This window comes from Cajanus cajan, chromosome 1 (assembly GCF_000230855.2).
Source record: "Cajanus cajan strain Asha chromosome 1, NIPB_CcT2T_4, whole genome shotgun sequence".
Classification (NCBI taxonomy): Eukaryota; Viridiplantae; Streptophyta; class Magnoliopsida; order Fabales; family Fabaceae; genus Cajanus; species Cajanus cajan.
Window position 1 is genome coordinate 61,040,359 of NC_138517.1, and position 26,285 is coordinate 61,066,643.

The 26,285-nt window shown below is 40.4% G+C and overlaps 1 pseudogene; it reads left to right on the forward strand.

The window, feature by feature from the left end:
• LOC109794312 (cell division cycle 20.1, cofactor of APC complex-like) overlaps positions 1–17,597 on the forward strand; it is a 43,897-nt pseudogene extending 26,300 nt beyond the window's left edge.
• The last annotated feature ends 8,688 nt before the right edge of the window (positions 17,598–26,285 follow it).

The window sequence follows — 26,285 nt, forward strand, 5'->3', positions numbered from 1 at the left end:
TCATGGTTTAGCAAGTTTTTATAGAAGATTTGTACCTAACTTCTCTAGCATTGCTTCACCCTTGAATGAGCTTGTCAAAAAAGATATTTTATTTGAATGGACTGCCAAGCATGACCAAGCATTTCAATTACTTAAAGATCAACTTACTAATGCACCCATTTTAGCTCTACCTAATTTTGAAAAGACTTTTGAGCTAGAATGTGATGCATCAGGAGTTGGCATAGGAGCTGTGTTATTGCAAGGAGGACACCCCATTGCATATTTTAGTGAAAAACTAAAAGGTGCCTCCCTCAATTACCCTACCTATGATAAGGAGTTGTATGCCTTGGTTAGAGCTTTACAAACTTGGGAGCACTATCTTGTGTCCAAAGAGTTTGTCATCCATAGTGACCATGAGTCACTTAAATATTTAAGAGGTCAAGGTAAATTAAATAAGAGACATGCCAAATGGTTAGAGTTTCTTGAACAATTTCCATATATTATTAAATTCAAAAAAGGAAAATCCAATGTTGTAGCTGATGCTTTATCTAGGAGACATACTTTGCTTGTGTCCCTAGGAACTCAAATTCTTGGATTTGATAATATTAGGGAATTGTATGAAGAAGATCTTGAATTTGGTGTTAATTATAAAAAATGTCAACAAAAAGCTTTTGATGGTTTCTATATGGCTGAGGGGTATTTATACAAAGAAGGAAGATTGTGTATACCCCAAGGATCCATTAGGAAACTATTAATTAAAGAAAGTCATGAAGGTGGGCTTATGGGGCACTTTGGTGTTGATAAAACCCTTAGTTTGCTAAAAGAAAAATTTTATTGGCCCCATATGCGAAAAGATGTCCAAAGGCATTGTTTTAGATGTTTAGCTTGTTTACAAGCTAAGTCTAAAGTAATGCCTCATGGAACATACACACCTTTGCTTGTTGCTTCTTCTCCTTGGGTGGACATTAGCATGGATTTTGTGCTAGGTTTACCTAGAACCCAAAGGGGAATGGATTCTATTTTTGTGGTAGTGGACCGTTTTAGTAAAATGGCTCATTTTATTCCATGCCACAAAGTAGATGATGCAAGCAACATTGCAAAACTTTTCTTTAGAGATGTGGTTAAACTTCATGGGCTTCCTAAAACTATAGTTTCAGATAGAGATACAAAGTTTCTAAGCCATTTTTGGCGTGTCTTATGGTCAAGACTAGGAACTAAACTCCTCTTTTCAACTACTTGTCATCCTCAAACAGATGGCCAAACTGAGGTAGTGAATAGATCTCTGTCTACTATGCTTAGGGCAGTCCTAAAGGGTAATCACAAATCTTGGGATGAGTTTTTACCTCATATTGAATTTGCCTACAATAGGGTAGTTCATAAAACTACCAATATTTCTCCTTTTGAGGCTGTTTATGGGTTTAATCCTTTAACTCCTTTGGACTTGATACCTCTTCCTAATGTTGAACATTTCATTCATAAGGAAGGGGCTTCAAGGGCTGATTTTGTTAAGAAACTTCATGAAAGGATTAAAATTCATATTCAAAATCAAAATGAGAAATATGCAAAACAAGGAAGTAAAGGCAAGAAGTCTATGATCTTCGAGGAAGGTGATTGGGTTTGGCTTCATTTAAGAAAAGAACGTTTTCCAAATCAAAGGAAGTCTAAACTCAGTCCTAGAGGAGATGGTCCCTTTTAGGTCTTACAGCGTATCAATGATAACGCCTATAGACTTGATTTACCCTCTGACTATGGGGTCAGCACCACTTTTAATGTCAGTGATCTTAAACCTTTTGTAGGTGCTAGTGATGATGAGGAAGAGTCTTCAGATTCGAGGACGAATCCTTCTCAAGAGGGAGGGAATGATGGAAGAGCATGGGCTAAAGGCCCAACCACTAGAGCTATGGCCAGGAGGTTACTTGAAGATTTGACTGCTTCAGAGCTTGGTGGGCCCAATGGGCTTGGTGGGCCTAGGGTGCTTCTTACTTGGGCTTAATTGATTATACACCATGTTTAATTGTACTTTCTTAGTTTAGGAATCTATTTTCATGTTGGTCTTGTATTTTGACCATAGATTAGGGTTTAGGCTAGTTGGGCCTAGTTTTGGGCTTCATGGGCCTTTGGGCTTTTGGTACCCAATATTGGGCTCATTATTTTCCTTGTAATATTTCCTATTGATTGTATTCATTAGACCATTGTATTTAGGTCATTAGATTAGGTTTTAAGGAGGAATTATTAAAATTGAGGATTAGGCAACATTAGGTTAAATTTGACTTGCATTTAAGTTGAATTTGGAGTCACATTGTTTGCGCCACCTTGGCTGAACAAGTGTGACACAAATTCAACCCTAAATGCTAATCAAATTCAACCTAAATGGACACTAAACACCCATGTGACCGGACCTTGCATGTGAGTTAAGTTTTTGAATTCAAATTCAAATTTGAATTCAAAAACTTGGCGCCACATTAGGCTAGCACATTGGCGCCAAGTGTGAGCCATTTCCGGATGTTATATATGCTACCTCCTTAACCATTTGTACTACTTTTGATCATAATAGAAATTTGTGAGCCTTTGGCCGAGTTTCCTCTCTCAAAAGTCCCCTAGAGTTCATCTTCAAAACCTTAGGATTCCACCTTAGAATCCTCCTCTTTGAAGTGTGCTTTCCATTGATGCTTGAGCTTGGATGCTTCCTTCCTAGTTTAGGTTGAGTTCATCTTGAGTTCGTAGCTGGCAAAGTGTTCATGAGTGAAGAATCAAGTCTCCATTGAAGAAGATCCGGCCTAAGCAAATCCGTGGAGAAGATCATCCATCACTTCTCCTAGGTTTGCTATCACTCGGCAAAATTCGTTTTACTCCAAAACGAGGTCGAGTACGAACCTTGACAAAATCCGTTTTACTCCAAATCGAGGTCGAGTACGAACCTCGACAAAATTCGTTTTACGCCAAACCTCGACAAAACTCGTTTTACTCCAGATTGAGGACGAATATGAACCTCGACGCGTTCATTCGAAGTCGAATCCGAACCTCGATGAAATTCATTTTACACAAAAACTGAGGTCGAGTACGAACCCCAATACAATTCATTTTACGCAAACCCGAGGTCAAGTCCAAACCTTAGGACGACCGTTTGAGGTCGAATTCGAACCCTTAATACAGTCTATCCTACTCTAAAAACAAGATTGAGCCCGATAAGGCAGAAAAACAATCAAAGACAAGACAAAAAAACAATCAAAGCAAGGAAAATCAAATCTCGAAGAGCAATATACATACAAAACACTTGCGGAGTTTAACGCTTGAGTTCAAAGGAATATACTAAACAAGGAAATAGAAAAGGGAAAAATAAACTAAGCTATTACAAAAGCGGCCTAGGCTGAGGAATTCTCACTAGAACTGTCATCGACATCGTCCTCCTTAACCAGCCTCCCAAAGCGGACAACCTTCTCCACATGCATGGAGGAAAAGTCGAACCCGGGAGCAAGGAGCCGTGCCTGACGAGCAGCCTTTTGGAAGCCCCTCTTGTGCTCCATCACAACGGAGCGTTCGACCTCCGCAAGCCTCCCTTCCACGGTCGCCTTCCCCACCGCCAGCTCCGCAAGCTCCGCCCTTGTAGACCCCTAAAATTGTCCGGGTCAGAAATAAAGCTTGAAGACTCTCGAAGACTGAAGGAAGATCACCCAGAAAGACTTCCAGAAGGCCCAAGGAGGGTTCTCTATAGGTCTAGAGGTCTTAGGATAGCTAAAATAAGAAAAGTGGGAGGAATGAAGCCCAATACGACCTCCCAGAGGTTCAGTACGGCCGTATTGAACATTTTGAACTTCAATACGGCCGCACTGAACTCAATACGGCCGTATTGAAGTTTCTGAACTTCAATACGGCTGCATTGAATTCAATACGGCTGTACTGAACTTCAATACGGCTGCACTGAACTTCAATACGGCCGTATTGAGGTTTTTTGAACTTCAATACGGCCGTATTGAATTCAATACGGCCGTATTGTAGTTCAAAACTTCAATACGGACCGTATTGACCCCCAGAAATCGTATTGAGCCTCTTCCCTATAAATATGACGTCAATGGGACGTCATTTGGGACTTTTACACTGAGTTTTAACCCTCTTCTTGAGTATTCTGGGTTTTTTTGAGCAGTGCTCTGCCTAGAAATCACTCGGAGAGTTGATCCGATGAAGTTTTTGAGTCACGAGCCATTTGCTTGAGTCTCGAACCTAGTCGAAGGGAAATCCTCCGGATTTCCATAGTTAAAATTTTATAGGAGGGAGCGAGCGGTCTTGTAGAGGGAGGGAACGCCAAAACGCTTCCCAATTTCTGTCAAGATTTATAAGAAAGCACGCTTCAAAGGTTTATCTCTTTAAAGTCCCTTCTTTTACCGCTTTCTGTGTGTACATATTTAAACTGTCATCATGTAGATAGTTAATTTATAATTGCTTAGAATAAATAGGGGTAATTTAGTAATTTCGCACTATTATTTTTAAATAATCTGTCATAGGGAACCCGAAAGGGGCGCTGTGGGGTGCTAACACCTTCCCCACGCGTAACCGACTCCCTTACCCGACTCTGGTTGTAATGGCCGAAGTCGATTTTTGAATCGATTGCTTTAAACTTCTTTTTCCAATGTTTTGAGTAAAACATTGGTGGCGACTCCATGAACCCTTCCTTTTTATGAAAATCGCTAAAAGAGTCCAACCATCCTTCGCGAATGCCGAAAGCCTGTTTCGGGCCGGTGGCGACAGATGGCGACTCCACTGGGGAAGCCTCGAGAGTCAGTCCCATTTAGTGACAGATTATTTTTAACAAATAATAGTTAAAATTACTTCATTACCCCTCGCTTGTATAATAACATGTTTTACCTATTTGGCTTTTAATAACTGTTGTTTGTTTAATTTTCGCAAATGTTTGAAATAAAAATTGCACACAAACCTTTGCACACAACAGTTCCCTCTATACCCGGGGGCATGAGTGGTAAGCCATAGGGAGTGGATGTTAGTACGGCCGGTTGTCGAATGGGTCTATAGGTGCCCGTAGACCGTTGTCGGAAAGCATCACTCAAGGTGATAACCATGAACTCGAGTCCGACAGTGCGTTGGAGCTTTCCATCGACTTACGACGAGAGGAATTGGGTCCCTATAATGGGGGCACCTTGGGGGCCTCAGACCGGTGAGAACAGTTAGAACCACCTTGAATATGCACCTTTCTGCAGGAAACCCCTACCTCGTGATTCGCTCGTAACTGTTCGTGGATGAGTGAAATTGTTTGTGTAAATGCTTATGTGCAATTGTTTGTGCATTAATAAATAACCTCGTGATAAGGTCTAAGAATAAATCCCTATGCATGAAAAAAAAAAACCATGACATGAGAGGAAAGACCATGTGCGAAAATATAATAAAAGTGAGGAACATGTGCATCATTACCAATAAGATATCATGCATCCTCATAAACCATGCATTCTAGGTTCACCAATACCTCTTGACATGAGTAAAAGAGACCCATAATTATCGAGATTCTCCGTTGGGGAGGGATCATAAGTCAAGGAGGGTGGTAACACTCCATTTTAAAAAGGCAGCGCCTTAAAAATGGAGGGTTATCAAGCTCATGTCAAGAGCGTATTCATCCCATAAATAAACTAATTAAAACATTCATTTTAGAAAGTGGCTGGTCATCTCTCTGTCCTCACACGCGCACAGAAAATCAAGAAGATGGAAGCGCTGGAGGAACAATATAAGAAGCTCACAACCGAGCTCTCACAGCTCAAGGAGCAAATGGCGCAAATGATGGAACTCATGCGTCACCACAACATACAAGGGGCTGAGCACAGTGACCATGAGTCCCATCATGTTGGAGGAAGAGTGGAACAAGAGCTGAAAAGTGGGAAGCTAGCTAAACCTTCCCAATCATTTAAAGCTAAGAAGACCTTTGGGAAGAAGAAGGAGGGAGGAGTCAGTGCCATAACCATTTCCTCATCTTCCTCCACTTCGAAGTCAGGAAGATCGCAATTCACCCCTGTGAAGAAGTTTGATAAACTTCCGACCACCTACAACGATCTCCTGCCGAAGCTAGTGGAAGCACGTCTTCTAGCTTACGTTCCACCAAAGAAGATGGATCCACCTTATCCCGAGTGGTACAAACCACAAGATAAATGCCTATATCACTCGGGGGCACCAGGGCATTCAACAGAGAACTGCCTAACTCTCAAACACAAGGTCCAAAGCCTTATTGATGCCGGGTGGATCACTTTTGATTCGACAGCGCCCGACGTGAGCAAGAATCCTCGGCCAAAGCAGGATTAGAGAGAAGAACAAGCCACGATAGGGCCCCTCCTTAATTTTCCATATTCTTCTTTTAGGGACTCATGATCAGTACCCGAGATCATGAGAACCTTTTCATGTAAATAAGGGTTTTACAGTTTTAATACATATCAATAAAGAGACATTTTTCACATATCATTCTCTCTTTTGTTCTTTTCTCTCTTTCCTCATTAAAAATTCTAAACCTAAACAGAACCAATAAAATAATTATGTCTGTAATTGTTCGCTCTGACCGGGATCCAAAAGTGAATGGGTTGAGTTGGAGAGTGATGAGGAGACCATCTCTCCGGATCTGCAAAGACTGCTAGAACGAGAAGCTCGCTTACTCCAACTCGTCAAGAGAAATTGGAGACTGTGAATTTGGGGCATGGCCGAGAGATATAAGAGGTCAACATTGGGACCCATATCAGTGATGAAATAAGGACACATGTTTCCGCTATGATTATAATAAAATCATTCTTCATTGCTTCTTTTCTTGCTTATAATAAAATTCTAAACCACATTATTTTTTAACCCTGTTTGAATAAACATGAATGAGGTTAAAATCATCTTAATAATAATAAACCCACATCATTTTTATGTGGAGGTGTGTGTCACAACTTGGAGCACCTTCCCTTGGCCTTGACAAGTGCCATCATGGGTAAAAAGAAATCTTTCAAAATAAAAGAAGCTCGGCAGGAAACTCAAAAAGGGGACTGCGCAAAAATAAGAGCAAAAGACCCGCTAGGAATCCCACAAAAGGGTGACCTAGGCAAAAGTTAGGGTTACAAAAATAAACAAAAACAAAGGTCCGCTAAAACGCCACAAAAGGGTGTTTTAGGCAAAAATAAGGACAATCAAAAAACAAAAATGAAATCCATGATGGTACCATGAACCGAATTCAAAAAGAAAGGTTCAAGGGAAGCTATCCAAGTTGTCAAAATCACAACATCAATAAACAAAGATTTTCTTAACTTCATAAGTGTTTAATCAAACAAGCCTAAACACTTAAGCCTACCATTGGCCATCCATTCTTACAAAAACCATTTTTGAAAAATAAATCCCTTCTAAAACACAAACTTCAGAACAAAAATATCTTTCCTTTCTTTTCTCTCTTGTCCCGAAAGATTTTAGAATAATCTAGTGGAAGCATGGAGAAATAAATCATCACTGATAATGGATCTAATCTGAACAACAAAATGGTGGAAGAACTGTGCCAAGAATTCAAGATCCAACACCATAACTCTTCCCCATATCGGCCGAAGACGAATGGGGCAGTCGAGGCAACCAATAAGAACATCAAGAAAATAGTGCAAAAGATGGTTGTCTCATTTAAAGACTGGCACGAGATGTTACCCTTCGCTCCTCATGGCTATAGGACTTCAATACATACATCTACAGGAGCTACTCCATTCTCCCTCGTTTATGGGATGGAGGCAGTTCTACCCATCGAAGTCGAAATACCTTCCCTAAGGGTAATCATGGAAGCAAAACTTTCTGAAGCAGAATGGGTTCAAAGCCGGTATGACCAGTTGAACCTCATTGAAGAAAAACGGCTGAACGCCATATGCCATGGTCAAGCCTATCAAAGGAAGATCAAAAAGGCTTTTGACAAGAAAGTCCACCCTCGAGTCTACCATGAGGGAGAGTTGGTAATGAAGAAATTGCTACCAACTCGAAAGGACAAAACCGGAAAGTGGGCCCCGAATCACGGAGGACCATATGTGGTAAAACGAGCCTTCTCAGGAGGAGCATTGATCCTCACAGACATGGATGGAAAAGAACTTCGATACCCAGTCAACGCTGACGTGGTAAAGAAGTACTATGCTTGAAGACGTTGCTTGCATAGGCCCGCTAGGATGAAAACCCAAAAAGGGCGTCATAGGCAAAAGTTAGGGCAAAATAAAAAGCCCGCCAGTACAAGGGTACTAGGCAAAACAAAGGCGAAATTATCCCCGCTAGGATACGTCCTAGGCAAAAGTTAGGGGCAAAAGAATAAGATGTAAAAGCAAAGCAAGCAACGGTCACTTGAATCGAAAACCGAAAGGCGGTTCAAGTAATTATCTTCTAGAAGCAAGCGTCTTGCAGCATCTACACTCCTGGCTCAGGCATCTCACCCGAAGAAACTAGGAGAACATACGGAGCAACAATTGCAGATATAATTGTTAAGCCCAATGTAAATAGCCTACCCAGGCCAGCCATTCTTCAGAAATTTCCTTCTGTATATCTTTCTGTAAAAACACTTGTGAATATTAATAAAATATCTATTCATTTCTTTTCTCTCTTGACCATGTGATTATGCCTCTAAATTGGTATTTCTAAAAATTGTATGAAATTCCTTAATAATCGGTCAATAAAGAAAATTGGAGGGGTTCCTATAAAATCCATAATCTCCTGCATAAAAGGCTCACAAAAATATTTCCTCACGTCGATGACAGAAATTCCTCCAAGAAAAGGAGGATAGGGAGAGCCATTCATTTTTCTAAAAACATTAAATAATAAAACTTGCATTTATGCATCACACACATTAGTTGCACATTCAAAGACCTTATCATGAGGCAATTACATAAAATAGAAAATAGGAAAAATTGCTTGTGTATGGCAGCGGTCAACAGAAAAAGCCGCAAATCAACAGAAAAGGCAAAAATACAGAAAAAGCCAAAAAATGACAAAAAAGGCAAAAAATACAGAAAAGCCAAAAACGACAAAAAGGCAAAAGATTTAGAAAATCAATCGCCTCGTACAGAATAACTGAGCCTGGAGAGGCTTGCCGAAATAATACTCTCTCAGAATAATTAAGCCTGGAGAGGCTTGCCGAAACAATACTCATGCAGAATAACTGAGCCTGGAGAGGCTTGCCGAAACAATACTCCCACAGAATAATTGAGCCTGGAGAGGCTTGCCGAAACAATACTCATGCAGAATAACTGAGCCTGGAGAGGCTTGCCGAAACAATACTCCCACAGAATAACTGAGCCTGGAGAGGCTTGCCGAAATAATACTCCCACAGAATAATTGAGCCTGGAGAGGCTTGCTGAAAAAATACTCCCACAAGATAATTAAGCCTAGAGAGGCTTGCCGAAATAATACTCTCCAAAAGACGTCGCAGCTCGCATTCTCGGGCTGAACAAAAAACAATACTCATGCAGAATAACTGAGCCTGGAGAGGCTTGCCGAAATAATACTCTCTCAGAATAATTGAGCCTGGAGAGGCTCGCCGAAATAATACTCCCCAGAGATATCTCAGCTTCCACTCACAGGCCAAATTCCCCAGTGAAAGCTATCAAAACGAGATCAGCAAAATTCCCCAACGGAAGCATGATCCAAACAAAATATCCAAGTCAAAGGACTTAGACTTCCTCAGTGGAAGGTAGCTTTCCAACTCAAGCGATGAGTGAAGCTAAGCCTGAAGAGGCTTTCTAAATAATACTCTGGGATATATAAACTTTAAATCCCCACTCGCCTACTCAGAGGCACCCCCTCAAGAAAAATCACAAAAGACAAATAATCATTCCCCAAGCGGAATCCGGCACTCAGCCAAACACCAAACATCAAGATAATTCGCCTACACAGAGGCATTCCTACAAAAAGCAAAAATCCAAAAGATCAATAACAATTCCCCAAGCAGAATCTGGCTTTTCAGCCAAACATCAAGCGTCAAGATGATCTGCCTAACAGAAGAGGCTAATCAAAATCAATGACAAAATCCCCAGCGGATAATAGCCTACACAGAGGCAACAAAACCAGAAAAACAAAAAGAGTCACCCGAATAAGGATAACCGGGATACTCCACCACCGTCAAAAGGACGTCAGCCAACCATAAGGCACCGCTCATCTCAGAAAGAGCATCTTTGTGTCTACACCCCAAGGAAACAGAAATTCCTCAATGGGCACCAATTACGCAATGCAAAATTGGGACACAAGAACCTATGAGTAACTGCACATCCCCGAGGCGGATCCCTGCGTTATCCAGCCCTCAGCGGCACCAAAATCAAAAACAGATCGTCGAAGCAGCATCGTGGACTGTGGAGACAAAACCATCACAGATCCCTGGAGAGGGCAAACTCACATTGCCAATGTCGTCAAGAACACGGAGGCAGACCCTGGGGAGGGCAAACCGCAGACCCTGGAGAGGGCAAACTCACCCTGGGGAGGGCAAACCGCAGACCCTGGAGAGGGCAAACTCACCCTGGGGAGGGCAAACCGCAGACCCTGGAGAGGGCAAACTCACCCTGGGGAGGGCAAATCGCAGACCCTGGAGAGGGCAAACTCACCCTGGGGAGGGCAAACCACAGACCCTGGAGAGGGCAAACTCACCCTGGGGAGGGCAAACCGCAGACCCTGGAGAGGGCAAACTCACCCTGGGGAGGGCAAACCGCAGACCCTGGAGAGGGCAAACTCACCCTGGGGAGGGCAAACCGCAAACCCTGGAGAGGGCAAACTCACCCTGGGGAGGGCAAACCGCAGACCCTGGAGAGGGCAAACTCACCCTGGAGAGGCAATACTCAGCTACCCAGATGTCCAGAGCACCGAGGTATGCACAAGCCTGGAGAGGCAATACTCAGCTACCCAGATGTCTAGAGCACCGAGGTATGCAATGAGCCTGGAGAGGCGACGACTAATACTCACCCTGGAGAGGGCAAACTCAACCTGGAGAGGCTACTCAACAATTTTCCACCGGAAGACACTACAAGTCGGAAGGATGGCCTTATTCCCCGGACAATTGGGTCAACTCCTTTACTTATCAACCGGTACACTAAAAGGCCGTTTGACTAAGTAAAGGGGGGGCAGCTGTAGACCCCTAAAATTGTCTGGGTCGGAAATAAAGCTTGAAGACTCTCGAAGACTGAAGGAAGATCAGCCAGAAAGACTTCCAGAAGGCCCAAGGAGGGTTCTCTATAGGTCTAGAGGTCTTAGGATAGCTAAAATAAGAAAAGTGGGAGGAATGAAGCCCAATACGGCCTCCCAGAGGTTCAGTACGGCCGTATTGAACATTTTGAACTTCAATACGGCCGCACTGAACTCAATACGGCCGTATTGAAGTTTCTGAACTTCAATACGGCTGCATTGAATTCAATACGGCTGCACTGAACTTCAATACGGCTGCACTGAACTTCAATACGGCCGTATTGAGGTTTTTTGAACTTCAATATGGCCGAATTGAATTCAATACGGCCGTATTGTAGTTCAAAACTTCAATACGGACCGTATTGACCCCCAGAAACCGTATTGAGCCTCTTCCCTATAAATATGACGTCAATGGGACGTCATTTGGGACTTTTACACTGAGTTTTAACCCTCTTCTTGAGTATTCTGGGTTTTTTTGAGCAGTGCTCTGCCTAGAAATCACTCGGAGAGTTGATCCGACGAAGTTTTTGAGTCACGAGCCATTTGCTTGAGTCTCGAACCTAGTCGAAGGGAAATCCTCCGGATTTCCATAGTTAAAATTTTATAGGAGGGAGCGAGCGGTCTTGTAGAGGGAGGGAACGCCAAAACGCTTCCCAATTTCTGTCAAGATATATAAGAAAGCACGCTTCAAAGGTTTATCTCTTTAAAGTCCCTTCTTTTACCGCTTTCTGTGTGTACATATTTAAACTGTCATCATGTAGATAGTTAATTTATAATTGCTTAGAATAAATAGGGGTAATTTAGTAATTTCGCACTATTATTTTTAAATAATCTGTCATAGGGAACCCGAAAGGGGCGCTGTGGGGTGCTAACACCTTCCCCACGCGTAACCGACTCCCTTACCCGACTCTGGTTGTAATGGCCGAAGTCAATTTTTGAATCGATTGCTTTAAACTTCTTTTTCCAATGTTTTGAGTAAAACATTGGTGGCGACTCCATGAACCCTTCCTTTTTATGAAAACCGCTAATCCATGGAGGGTCCCGCTTGGGATTAACATGGATTGGTGAGCCTTTTAATAAAATTGCTCGTTTGACAAGGTCTCAGTTTGAGAATAAGTCATTCTAGCAATCCATATTTTTAAACAAATAAAAGAGTCCAACCATCCTTCGCGAATGCCGAAAGCCCGTTTCGGGCCGGTGGCGACAGCCCTCAAGGTGGCAATCTCGTCCTCCCGGCCACCAAGAATGACCTCGCTACGAAGGCGCTCCTCAGCCGCCGCCGCCAACTCTCCTTTAAGAGAGGTCACAACATCCTCCAGAGCCCGCACTTGGCCACGAGAAGACGTCACCTCATCCTCCAAAGAGCGGGCGCGACCCCGAGAGAAGGCGACGAGCTCCTGCAGCTCCCCCACCTGGGAAGCATAAGCCTCGTTGGATCGCAAGGCGATCTCAAGAGACTTCTGTACCCTTGCAAGGTTGCCCCGCGCAGATCAAAGCTCGGCCTCCTACCGCTTCGCCTCACCAAGGGCAGCACTAAGAGCCTTGTTCTCCTCCCTCAGGATCTTATTCGCATCCTTCCAGGGTTGAAGTCGGCCCCTCAGCTTGGGTAGGTCCTCTTGCTGCTTGGCCAGGTCCTCCTGCTGCTTGGCTCACCTAGGCTTCTAGTGGCCCAGGATGCCCATAGCCCACTGTAGAAGGACCTGGGCAGCATCGAAACTATCCTCGGGGCCGACCTCGTCTATCAACCCCTAGTCCTCGGAGCTCAACGAGCCCTGAGGGAAGAACTTCTCAGCGGTCACCCCCGCGCTCCACAGCGAGTCCATGTCGGGCGAGGTGCTCACGTGGTCCAGCCGCACCTTTGAAAGGACCTTCCTGAAGCGATGAGCTAGGTATCGGCTCCGGGAAGCCCCCTGTGACGAGCCAGACGGCAGCGCCGAAGCTCTAGTGGTGGACGGGGGAACCTCACGACTCGTACCCCCTCCACGAGCCTCAACAGAGGCGGAAGCCGGCGTCCCCTGATTGGCATCTAGAAGGTCCGCAATAGGAACCTCCGACCTCGCCTGCAAAAACCAGCCCCATGTCAAAAAATAAATAAGGTGACATACAGGAAACCACGAAAGTCAGGGAACACTACTTACCTCAGCAGCAGGAACAACCTGCTTGGTGGCCGGAACCGCCACCTCGGCAGCCTGGGCGACCCGCCCAGCAGCCTGTGTCGTCGCCTCGGTGGCATCTCCCGCCTGCAGAAGATGGCCCTCGGTCAGAACAAAGAAAAACACAATAGATGACATTAAAAAAGCAAAAGCAACAAGGTACTCACCACCTCGGCAGAATGAGCAACCTGCTCGGTGGCCGGAATCGCCACCTCGGCAGCCTGAACCACCTCTTCAAAAGCCTAAAAATCTCGGTAAGGTCCACAGCACCAGCATCAGCAGCCTTGGAGGTCACCTCCTCGGCGTCCGGAGGGGTAGAGGTCCCCCCGACCTCCTTCGCTCCCCTCTTCCTCTTCCGGCTGACCTTCAGAGAGGGAACATCCTCCTCTTGAGGCTCGAGGACCTCGAGCTCGGTGACGTTGTAGCGATGCTTGAGCTCACGCCACAAGTTCTTTCCCATGATACCTACAGATAAGAAGCAAAGCAAATCAGCAAAAGAAAGCTACACAAACCCCAAGCCACCAAAAAACAAAATACTCACTCTCCAAGCCCCTCTCCCTGTACGCCGAGTTCGCAAGCGACAGAACGAGCTTGCAATCCAGCGGGCGAGGAAATGCAGCGAGGTTGTCAATGGCGACCACCTCCGAGGCCGTCAGCTTCACCTGGCCTACCCCATGAAACCTAGATGGTCGGGGGCACCAGTAGAAGGGAAATTTCGGCAGCCCGCCGAAGTAAAACGCCCCATCCTCCAAGGGGTCGACATTCACAAGAGCGACCCGGAAAAACTCTTGCTTGAAATTTTTATACGACTGGGAGTAGAGAGTAAACAAACCCCCATCCCTACTCCCGCTCAGAGATAGTATACCGTAAGGCGGAACGCCTAACTTCAGTTGATAAAAATGAAGGAAAACGGGAAGAGACACCTCTACCCCCAAAACTGTACACAGGACTTGAAAAGCCCTCGAAAAACCCCAACTGTTGGGGTGCAACTAGCAAGGAGCCGAGTTGACATGGTTCAAAAAATCACACTCGAATTGAGTGAAGGGAAGACAGACACCTAAATCCCTAAAAAAAAGTGGTACATATAGAAATGGGGAGGGTCGAAAGACCTCCCCATGTACACGCCCTCATCGGCCTGACAGGGTTCAAGCCAGATCATTCGGGAAATAGAAGGGTCGCAAACGCTACACGACCTGGAGATCCTATTAACCTGAAGAAAGGTCCGAGAGACGCTCTGGACCCCCGCCATCTCACACTTGACCCAGTCGTAGCTAGGAATGCCTGGCTCCGAGCCCCGGGGCAGAGGCGGATCCCTCTTCTCGGCGGCGGCTCTCCCGGTAGCCACCGCCTTACCGCGCGCCTTGCCCCTAGCAGGCGAAGAAGAGCCGGCACCACTCCCACCAGCCATTAAAAGAAAGAGAAGATCTGGGAAAAAGAAGAAAAAAAAGAGAACTGTAGAAAGGAAGTACCTGGTACTCCTCGTCAGAAAATAACCCTAACAACCACGGGGTTACCGGAAACGATGGAGGAAATGGAAGTAATCAAGACAGAAGATGGACAGGAGGACGGAAGAGACAACGTGTGCAAGAAGTTGGAAGAGTGAAAAATGAGTAAAGTGAAAAAGGAAAGAGGCGCGAGGGAGAGAAAAAGGTCCTTCCAAAATTCAAAACGGTCATGCCACGTGTCAGCCAAGGGACAAGCCTGACGCCACATTAATGGAAAGCCATTATGACGGATATAAACCATCATTGCATAACCGTCACTTCCCTCCAACGCGTCCCTTGCACGTTTCCGGGAAATGAACAGTTATGACACACAGCATCTTGGTAGGCCAGCGCATATGAAAAGTCACTTTCCCCAACGAGCTCGGTGTTATCTCCTCGACCTACGGTCTTCGGAGCTCGGGGGGCTAGTGTACTATCCGTGCTGCGAAGCCGAGCTCCGAGCTCGGGAGCTCGACATCACAACACAAGATGACCTCGAGCACACGCTACGCGACGTTAGCTCGACATTTGAGCAGATCACAACTGATCTCAAGAGATCTCGCTCCCGACGAGATCTGCTATCTAATCTTATCATATCTTATCTCGGGCCCAAGGCCCAAAGCAACCCTAATTCACATAAGGTACGTGCATTACATATACGAGACTCATACTCCCACAAATACTAACTTTAGCATCAGAGTCTCTTTTGTAGGTACCACCCCCATCTTGGAGCACCAGCGTACCAGTGAAGGAGGCTCACCGATCTTACCTGGCGGATCAGCTATACAGCAGATTTCCGGTAAGAACACTATGCAAAGTGTGATCTAGGTTAGCATCACTCCTTATATTAATCATCAATCTTTTTGTGTGTCCAAATCCAAAGTATTATATAAAAATGAATGGAAATACAAATAGTAGGGAAACCAAACCAAAATTCACTTAGAAAACTAAATAATGTGGAAAACATTGGTCCATAGAATAGTTGTGAACAATTAGTGTTATATTGTAAATAGTTAAATTTGAAGACTTATTTGAAAATCCTTGGTTGTAGAGAAATATGAAAACTATTTCTAAATTCAGGGAATAAAATGTGTGTTTACTTGATTCAAAACTCTTCTTGAAATTGATTGAAATTCAAAACTCTACTTCAATTGAAATTATGTTCCAATAGAGTTATGAGAAGATGTTTGACGCTACTGATATACTAGACGACTTTTATTTGAACTTATTGGACTAGGGCAGTAGTGACGTCCTTAGCATTGCCCTTCTAAACAAGGTGTATCTCTGGAATGACATTGATAGCTCCATTGAAGAACTTGTTACTGTCGATGAGAAAGATGGCCTTGTTACAAGTGTTGGATGGGCTCCTGATGGACGCCATTTAGCAATTGGTTTGGAAAATTCTCATGTCCAGCTTTGGGATTGCGATGCTTATAAGCTGGTAAATTAAAAAAATAAATACATTCCTGTGCTACTCTTAACCATTTTGGATTTTAAGAAATTGTCATGATTTGGTCAGTCTCCCTGTAGGTAAGCACACTGAGCGGTATGCATGAAGCACGAGTGGGATCATTGTCTTGGAACAATCATATCCTGACAATAGGAGGAATGGATGGCAGAATAGTGAACAATGATGTTAGAGTTAGTGGTGATGCTAGAATGAGGTTTCCTATTGTTGAATCTTACAGGGGACATAGGGATGAGGTTTGTGGGCTGAAGTGGTCTCCTTCGGGACAACAGTTGGTGAGTGGAGGCAATGATAATGTTGTTCACATATGGGACAAGCATATGCTGCCTTCCAAATCAAAAAGCCCTTGGCTTCATAGGTTTGAGGAGCATAGAGCTGCTGTGAAGGCACATGCTTGGTGTCCATTCTAAGAGAATCTGCTAGCTTCTGGTGAAGGTGTGGGGGATCATTGCATTAAATTTTGGAACACCCACATAGGGGCGTGCTTGAACTCCATTAACACCGGCTTGCAGGTGTGTGGCTTGCTGTGGAGCAAGAATGAGCGCGAGTTGCTTAGCTCGCATGGTTTCCCTCATAACCAGCTTTCTCTTTGGAAATACCCTTTGTTAGAAATTTTACTTCTAATAATTATTGTGGGTTACATATATTATTTGTAGTATTTATATTAGTTATTTATATTTAGTTAGGTTCAATAAAAGTGATCTACTTATAGTAAGTCTTTAGAATGCCAACAGGAAAAATTGATATAGGCCTAAATAAGTGGAAATCAAGATTTGGCCTGTTAGGGGTTAATGAGAACCCTAATAGGTTTAAAATCGTAAAGATGGTCACAGTCCCCAATATGCCAAATTAGAAACACACGTCTCTCTGTCTCCCCATCAGAAGAGTAACATCAAGTCCTGTTAAGGAATCTAGTGATTTGGCTGAGAAAGATCATTGCACCAAAAGACTATTCTGCTGCAGTTTTTTTGATCAACGTCAATGGATACAAGTATGTGCTACTAACCTTAACCCTGTAATCTGAGACAATGGTTTTTAATATTGATTAATGAAAAATTTCTATTTGGCTTAAGAAATTTATCCCAACAAGTGGTATCAAAGCTGTCGTTGTCAATAGGTTATGGGGTTCTAAAGCGTATTATTACAAATTTTTTTAAAGTACGTGTATTTGAATGCGTTGGTCATATGATAGCTTCAATTTGGTTTAATTGGTTATATGAATATGAGGATCGATTAAAAAAAATTGAATTTTTATTAATGGGAATGATTAAAGGGATTTCTTTTTTGTATTGTGAAATTGTATAATTTTTGGTGAATGTTATATATATATGTGTGTGTGTGTGTGTGTGTGTGTGTGTGTGTGTGTGTGTGTGTGAGGAAGGTTCAAACGACACCGGTGTAACTTTTACTAAGTGTTACACCGCTTAATAACTTTATATTAAATATGAATTTTGAAAATCCAACCGTTAGATTGAAAGTTCATATCTCTTAGATCATATATGTCAAATTTTGTTAAAATTGAACAACAACTTGAAGGTAATCAAAGTGTTCATATTTTGGTATATTTTGAAATGTATATATTACATCAATTTTGTTTTATGAGAATGAAGTATCAAATCATCTTAGATTAATATAAAATTTGATATATATGATCTAAGAGATATGAACTTTCAATCTAACGGTTGGATTTTCAAAATTCATATTTAATATAAAGTTATTGAGCGGTATAACACTTAGTAAAAGTTACACCGGTGTCATTTGAACCCTCCTATATATATATATATATATATATATATATATATATATATATATATATATATATATATATATATATATATAACAATTTTGCAATGATCTAGAAGACATTGTCAAATAAAGAAATTTTAAGCATTTTAATTTTCTCACCGGAAGTGAGATAATTGTGCAACAATGAAATAAAAGAATATTTCCTCACCAAAAGTGAGATAATTGTACGAAAATGAAATAAAAGAATATTTTCCTCACTGGAAATAGAAAAATAATATGAAAAGTGAAAATGAAAAAAGATAGATAAAGACATGGTATTATGTTTAATCCTTTGAGTACCACCAGAAGTGGAATAATTTTATCAAAGTCATTGTTGTAATATTAAATGATATTTGGGAAAATTATATGATCAATATATTAAATCCCACATTATCGAAATCTTGATGGCATTCGCATAAGAATTATTTTCTTGAAATTTGAAATTCTCTCAACCATTGATCACTACAAGAAAAATGTTGATTTTCGATGGATTTTTTTTTTCGACAGATTTTCGACGGATTTCAATCCGTCAGAAAAAGTGGCGTCAGAAAAAAAAATCCGTCAAAAATAATATAATCCGTTAGAAATTTCCGACAGAAAATTTCGTCAGAAAATTTTTCGTCAGAAATTTCTATCAGAAATTTTCGACAGAATTTTCTGTCAGAAATTATAATTTTTTCTTTAATTTTAATAAATTTATTAATGTAACAACCCTCATATTTGGCCTCTCAAAGATTCTATTTCACGATATTTCACTATTTAGCGTGTTTTATCCTTACTTGTGCAATTTCTAAGAAACTTCCCAAAAGGTCACCCATCCCTGTACTACTCCAGGTCAAGCACACTTAACTTTGAAATTCTGATGAGTAAGCTACCGAATGTATATGTATGTTGTCAGTATAACTTGTACAAATTAATTCATTTATGTCACCCTCAAATATACATTCTCATACTTGTACTATAATAATAATATATAATAATTTTATATTAGGAATAATAATAATAATAATAATAATAATATATTTAATTGTTCTTTATTTATATATACTTACTTTTATAATTAATATCTACTTATTTCTATTTAAAATTATAATTTAAATTATTTAATTTTATAATTTATAATGATAATATAATTTATAAAATTATAAATATTTATTTATTACATACTTATAAATTAAATTTTAACATTTTAAATAAATTATTAATTAATTTAATATATTTATTTACCTTAAATCAAACATATAAAATTCAAAAAATGCATTTATCCTTGTTTTATTTTCTAATTATCAACCATTAATAAAATACTAACTTAAAATATTATCTAATTATATCATAATATTCTCATATCAAATTTAAAACCAGATATTAGTTATACAAAAATATTAAGATCATATAGTAAATTGTCAATAAGATTTTATTTAAATAATTTAAAATAATTAATGTTTCAATTATATTGTTAATTAGCAATTAATTTATTCCAAAACTAATTAATTTTTTTATATTAATTATTAGTAAAATTTAATAACTTTTAATTTAACAATTATTTGGATCGATGAAATTCAACGCACACCATGAGTTATTGAGGGGAATAACTTTACCAAGAGTTATTTTGTAAGTTATCTTAAATCAAACATATAAAATTCAAAAAATGTATTTTTCTTTGTTTTATTTTTTAATTATCAACCATTAACAAATACTAACTTAAAATCTTATCTAATTATATCATAATATAAATTTCATCAAATGTAAGTTATTCAAATTTAAAACTAGTTCTTATATTTTCGACAAATATAAATTTGTCTGTAATATTCCATCAATAATATAGCTTTTCCTACAAAATTTTTCTCATCGAAAATATAAATTTTCTGGCAGATTTAATTTTGTTTTATAAGAAATCATCTTTGATTAATATAATATTTTGTATATATGATTTAAGAGTAAAGAATTTTCAATTTAACGGTTGGATTTACAAAATTCACATTTAATATAAAGTTATTTAGTGGTGTAACACTTAGTAAAATTTACACCGGTGTAATTATAACCCACCTCATATATATATATATATATATATATATATATATATATATATATATATATATTAAATGTGACTTTTACTAAGTATTACACCGCTCAATAACTTTATATTAAATGTGAATTTGGTAAATCCAACTATTAGATTGAAAGCTCATATCTCTTAGATTATATATACAAAACTTTATATTAATCCAAGATGATTTGATACTTGTCGCAACCCGAAAATTTCCGATCTTGCGACCTATGGTTTAGACATCCTTTTAAAGATCTCATCAATTGAGGAATGTCCAGACACCAGACTAATCCTTAATTGATGGTTTTGAAAATAGGTTTTATGGAGTCGCCACCAATGTTTTACTCAAAACATTGGAAAAAGAAAAGATTTTTAAAAGGTCCAATAATGGCCTTGATAACCAGAATTGGGTTCGGGAGTCGGTTACGTGTAAGGAAGGTATTAAGCACCCTTACAGCGCCCTAAATCGGTACCCTATGATGAAGTTAACATGATAAAAAATAATAAATTAAATATTAGATCCCCTTTGTTAATAACTATTCACATGCTTGAAATTTAAATTATACGAATGACCCTAAAATATCTACATGATTGTTTTTATTATAATAATGTTTATAAAAAATAAGAAACAAAGATAAAAAATAAAGGAGAGAGAAGAAGATTGACTGAAATACCTCGTATCAAGCTTTGTTAATGGTGATTCTAGGTGCTTTGTGGCAACCTTTCACACTACAATACCTCACAATATCTCAAGAAATACAAGAGAAAGAAAAAGAAAGAAAAAAGAGAGAAAAAGAGAGAAATTTCGAGCTCTGGACGAAATTTGGAGTCACTCAGAAATGTGCCCAAGCTCTCTATTTATAGGCTTCAGACAGGGTCCAGAAGGGCCCATTCCAAAATCGGAACGGCCCGTTCTGGACATGGCCGTTGTGTTTAAAATTCGTATACTGGAACGGCCCGTTCTGAAATCGGAACGGCCCGTTCCAGTAGCGAGAATAACACTTAATTTTTTAGACCAGAACGGCCTTGGAACGGCCCGTTCCAGATTTAGGAACGGCCCGTTCCGGTTTAGGAACGGCCCGTTCCAGCCCTGTTCCAGTTAAGCTTTTAGCCCTTTTTTGAGGGGTTTGGAACGGCCCGTTCCAATCTTGGAACGACCTGTTCCAATCTTGGAACGGCCCGTTCCAATTTCAAAACAGCCCGTTCCAAATTAGGGTTTTTGACCTTTTGGGAGCCTCGGAACGGCCCGTTCTGGACCTCGGAACGACCCGTTCCGATTTTGGAACAGCCCGTTCCGGGCCAAGAAAAATATTTAATTTGTGCTTTAGGGCCCTCTGAAGTCCTGTCTTCTTGTTGGCATGCTTCGGGAGCTCCTTCCCTTCGTAACAGAGGTCCATGTCCTTGTTTGTATGCCCCCGGATGAAATTGGGTGTCTACAGCTGCCCCTCTTTACTTGTCCTTTGGAATAGTAATGTGTTGCTTTTCCAAAGGCAAGGAAAGACGTAGACATTCCTTCCGGGTCTTCTCTTCGTCTCTTTGGTGCTTCTGCATTGTTTCCCTTGTGATAATGTGTTCCTTTATTTGTTGCTTGTTGAAGAGGGAGTGTATTATGAGCTCAGCCTCTCGAGGCTGGACTGATATTTAGGGCTTCAGCCGGCCCATTGATGGAAGCTCGACGGCAATCCCAATTTTGACTTCGAGGAACTCGGCGGTACCCTCGTTGTTGTTCACTGATTTGAGAGGCTCGACGACGGCTCTCAACCAAGTTGTGCTGATTTTTAAGGCTTCAACGGACCTATGGTGGGAGCTCGACGACGGTCCTGATTTTGACTTCGAGGAACTCGGCGGTACCCTCGTTGTCGTAGTATTTTCGTAGCCTCTGCAGGCTGTAGTATTTTCATAGCCTCTGCAGGCCGTAGTATTTTCGTAGCCTCTGCAGGCCGTAGTATTTTCGTAGCCTCTCCAGGCCGTAGTATTTTCGTAGCCTCTACAGGCCGTGGTATTTTCGTAGCGTCTCCAAGCCGTGGTATTTTCGCAGCCTCTCCAGGCCATGGTATTTTTGTAGCCTCTACAGGCCGTAGTATTTTCATAGCCTCTATAGGCCGTAGTATTTTCATAGCCTCTACAGGCCATAGTATTTTCATAGCCTCCCCAGGCCGTTTGCTGGTGCTGATGATGTGATTGCCCCTTGACGAGGATTGTTGGTAAGTGGTGCCCTTGCATTGGTGGGTAAAGAAGTAGATGGTTGACAGAAATTCTGGTGTTACCCCTGCCATGTGAGTATTGTGATGCCTTTCCAGGCGTTTGTTTGTGGTAGGTTTTTCTGAATTTCATTTCTGTTTAGCTTCGGCTCTTTAATGTTTGAAGCTTTCCTTTTTTCTCATGTCTTTATTTTTCTCTTTTGTTAGGATGCAGGAAAATAAAAATGCTGGATGCTTAGTCATGTAAGATTTTATTATTATTATTATTATTTTTTGAATAATCCCCCTTGGTTAGAGAAAATTTTCTAAGTGTGTGAAATGCTTTTGGATGCATGCAATGCATGTTGGTTTTAACTCCTTTTTTTTTTTTTTTAGAAGGTGGCTTCCCTTTTCTCCTTCCCACGAATAAATTACTTTGCTTGATGCACGACATTTAGTTGTGTTGGCTGTCTGATGTATTGAACCGTCTTGGGGCTCTTTCTTTTCTTCTTTCTTTTTTGCTTAGAAACCCTAATTTTTGCCTAGGATGTATCCTAGCGGGTATTTTTTCTCTTTTCATTTGCCCTAATTTTTGCCTAGGACGTCCTTTACGGGTTTTCATCCTAGCGGGTCATCTTCATTTTTTTTGTACTTGTTTAAATTTCGACAACCATCAACAATATACATCATTAGGATTGGACAAGACAGAAAGGAAAGGAAAAGGTGATTTAGAATGAATGGTTAATGGCGGTAGGATGGTTTAGGGTAAATGAGTAGTGGAGGTAGGATGATTTAAAACATTTCCTTGGATAATTATTATAATCATTCTCCTAATTATCTTGAACTACATATCTGAGTCTCAGGCAGAGTCTTCGCAGAACTTGGTCCCTTGTAGAAGTGTTCAAGCCGCCTTTTTAGCTTTCAACTATGAGAATCATCACTTGCTATTTTTATCCTTTTTTAGATTCCTAATTTTTGCCTAGGACGTGTCCTAGCGGAATTTTTTTTTTGCCTAAGATGCCCTTTGCGGGTTTTCATCCTAGTAGTATTTTGCAAGTGATATTATTTTTTTGGAATAACACTTCTTTGACAAAATCTCCTGTCATCCGCGTTTGGGAGGACCAGCGTCTTTGCTGATTAACACTGCCCCCCATTCCCGTATACCAAGGAGAAAGATGTTGCCCCAAGGAGAAAGATGTTGCCCCAACCTACGAGTGTTGAGAGAGTTCTTCCATGAGCCGAGATTTGTGCTTCCTTTGTCGGCCAAATTGAATGAAAGTCATTTTTGCAAGACTCTTCTTGTGCAATGAGAATCTTGTGTAAGACTCTTCTGATCATTTTCTTATTTTTTGTGTGTTTCGAAGAGGTGATCTTCCTATCTACCTTAGACTCAGATAATGCGTTGTAGATGTTCGAAGCTTTGATTAATTTTATTATCTTCGGTCATGTTTTTTTTTTTTTTTTTTTTGTGACTGATTTTAGAATTTAATATGTGGGAAGAGGGGGAAAAGAATAAACACAAGAGATTTATGAAAATGACGCATATTATTGATGAATGTAAAAACTTATACAAACCCTTATTTTGTTTGAACTCATGACCTCGAGTGAATGACATGAGTTGAATTTAAAGCAATTTTTTTTTTGAAAAAGAAAGAAAGCCCCCTACTCTAGTAATTTCTCAATTTTATACTCCAAAGTCATTCCTCATCATGCTTGTGACACCCTTCTACCCCATAATAGATAAGTAACAACAATAAGAATAATTCAATAAATATAACATCAAGAAGGGTCCACATATTTTAATAAAAACTCATAGGTTCACAAGTCTTGAAATAAATAGAAATAATAATAATAATAATAATAATAAAGTTTTACTCTTAAAAGAAAATTATCAAGGTCTCTAAAGAAAAATGAAAGGGATCCAGAATTTACAAATATAAGGTGAATATAAAACTCCTAAAAATAAGTCTCCTCAAACGACAAATAACAATTCATAACTAAAGCATCCTAAATTCATGCCCCAATGTCACATCCTATCAGAGCAGAACCCTTTCCCTTTAGAACTCAACACTATGAGTGCCTTCATCTTCACCTAAAAGAAAACCACATAAAAACAGGACGGTGAGAGATAGATAACATCATATATGAACATAGAGCTACCCAATTCCCACCCCACACCGTGCACCAAAATATCATCATTAACTATAAACAACAAATACATCTCATATAATTACCAAACATCATTTTTTTTCAATCATACAAGCTTTCATACACATGCTCACTATATGCTCATACACATCTCCTCTCCTAAGAGTCTCAACTTGGCACTCCGCACAATGGGCGTACCTCGTCAATTCCCTTAGTTGTTGCCAATGCGGGCATACCGTTCTCACACCCTCCTAGGGCCGGTATGTTGCACGGTTAAACACCCAGCGGCCCGTGCAAAGGAAATCCACCCACCGTTAAACCCTCTGTGGCCAGTGAGCTGCGCAGTTAAACACCCAACGGCCCACGCATGGAATGCCTCCCATCATGGTCCCCCCTGTCTCAACCCCTCTCTGGGCCCAGGGTCCAATGCAATATAGCCACGTCTGGCTTCTCAAGCACCACATGCAACTCATAAGTCTCATGCATCCCACGTAACTCATAATTAATGCATCTCCATTATATAACATCATCACATGTCAATAACAATCCATGCAATATGATCCTCACATGCTAGGTACCTATCATTAAGTTATCAACATCATAGACCACAAATTTCACATAATTCTTCACACACATCACAATATCTATGACATTCAGTTAATAATTTAACCATAACTCGAGATATACATATCCTTTCTAAGTGATCCCAACTCCATTAGAATCCTAACATCAATATCTACAACTTTCATGAAGAACACAAATCCTAATAAAGTCGTTTAGGTTACCATTCAGGGCTCACAAAAATTGATGTTGTGGTTCGCACACAGATTGGAAGGCTCAAATTGAAACTCACATAACTTGATTAAATATTAATATTTTTACACGATTCTTGTGTCTAAATGGTAGCCCCCGATGTCTAGCTTCTAACAAAACAAACGGCACTCGATTTGGATAACTACACAGAAAGATATCGCAAAATTACAAACGTATGTCGGGGTCCCGACGCCCGACGCCCAAAACTGGCGCTGAGCGCCCAAATCTCTGCCCAGACTCCCCTCTATGAAATTAAACCTGCGTTTTACGAGTTTCAACAAGGTTTTTACCAATTTTCACTACTTCTACACCCCGTTGGTTCAGTTTAACTCCATTTATATTCTTCATACGTTTCAAATCAATCCATACACATCTCAAGCCTCAAAAATTAGTTTCCATTGGTTTTACAAAAAAAAATCTAAACTCTTCTTAACACATAAAATTCAAGTCATCAAATTTAAGGATAAAGAATTAACAAGAAAGCCCTAATGGAATTCAAAGACAATTCAAGAAATAAGTTCTTCCAAATGAATTAAGAATTTAGAACATCGATTGCACAGATAATCGTTCAGAATTTTAAATAGAGTTCCTAGAGGGACTTAGGGATTGCCCTCACTACCCGAACACCCCTATATTCACATATGAAGAAACCCATCTCCCCCGTACCTGGATGAGCAGAAGATGAATGGTCTTGGTGTGATCTAAGATCGTTTCTGAGTACTCTTCCTTAGAGCTCTTTGTTTCTCCTCTTTTTTTTCCCTGACCCTTCAGAACGCAACTGAGGCAGATAGGGTTAACACCACCTGACTCCTTTCTTAAAATTAATCCATTGGACTGGGTCAACCCAACCCATTTTCCTTCTCTTCTAACCCACTTCTAATTTTCCTCAAAATAATTAAATAAAATAAATACATGTATATTATAAAATATTTTTTCTCTATAATAATAATATATTTCTGACCCTAAATATAATAATATAATATCAATAACAAAATATCATATAAAATCAACCTTCTCTTAAAACATATAAATATTTATTTAAAAATGCTAATAAAAATACTTATTTAATACGTACAAAATAATTGT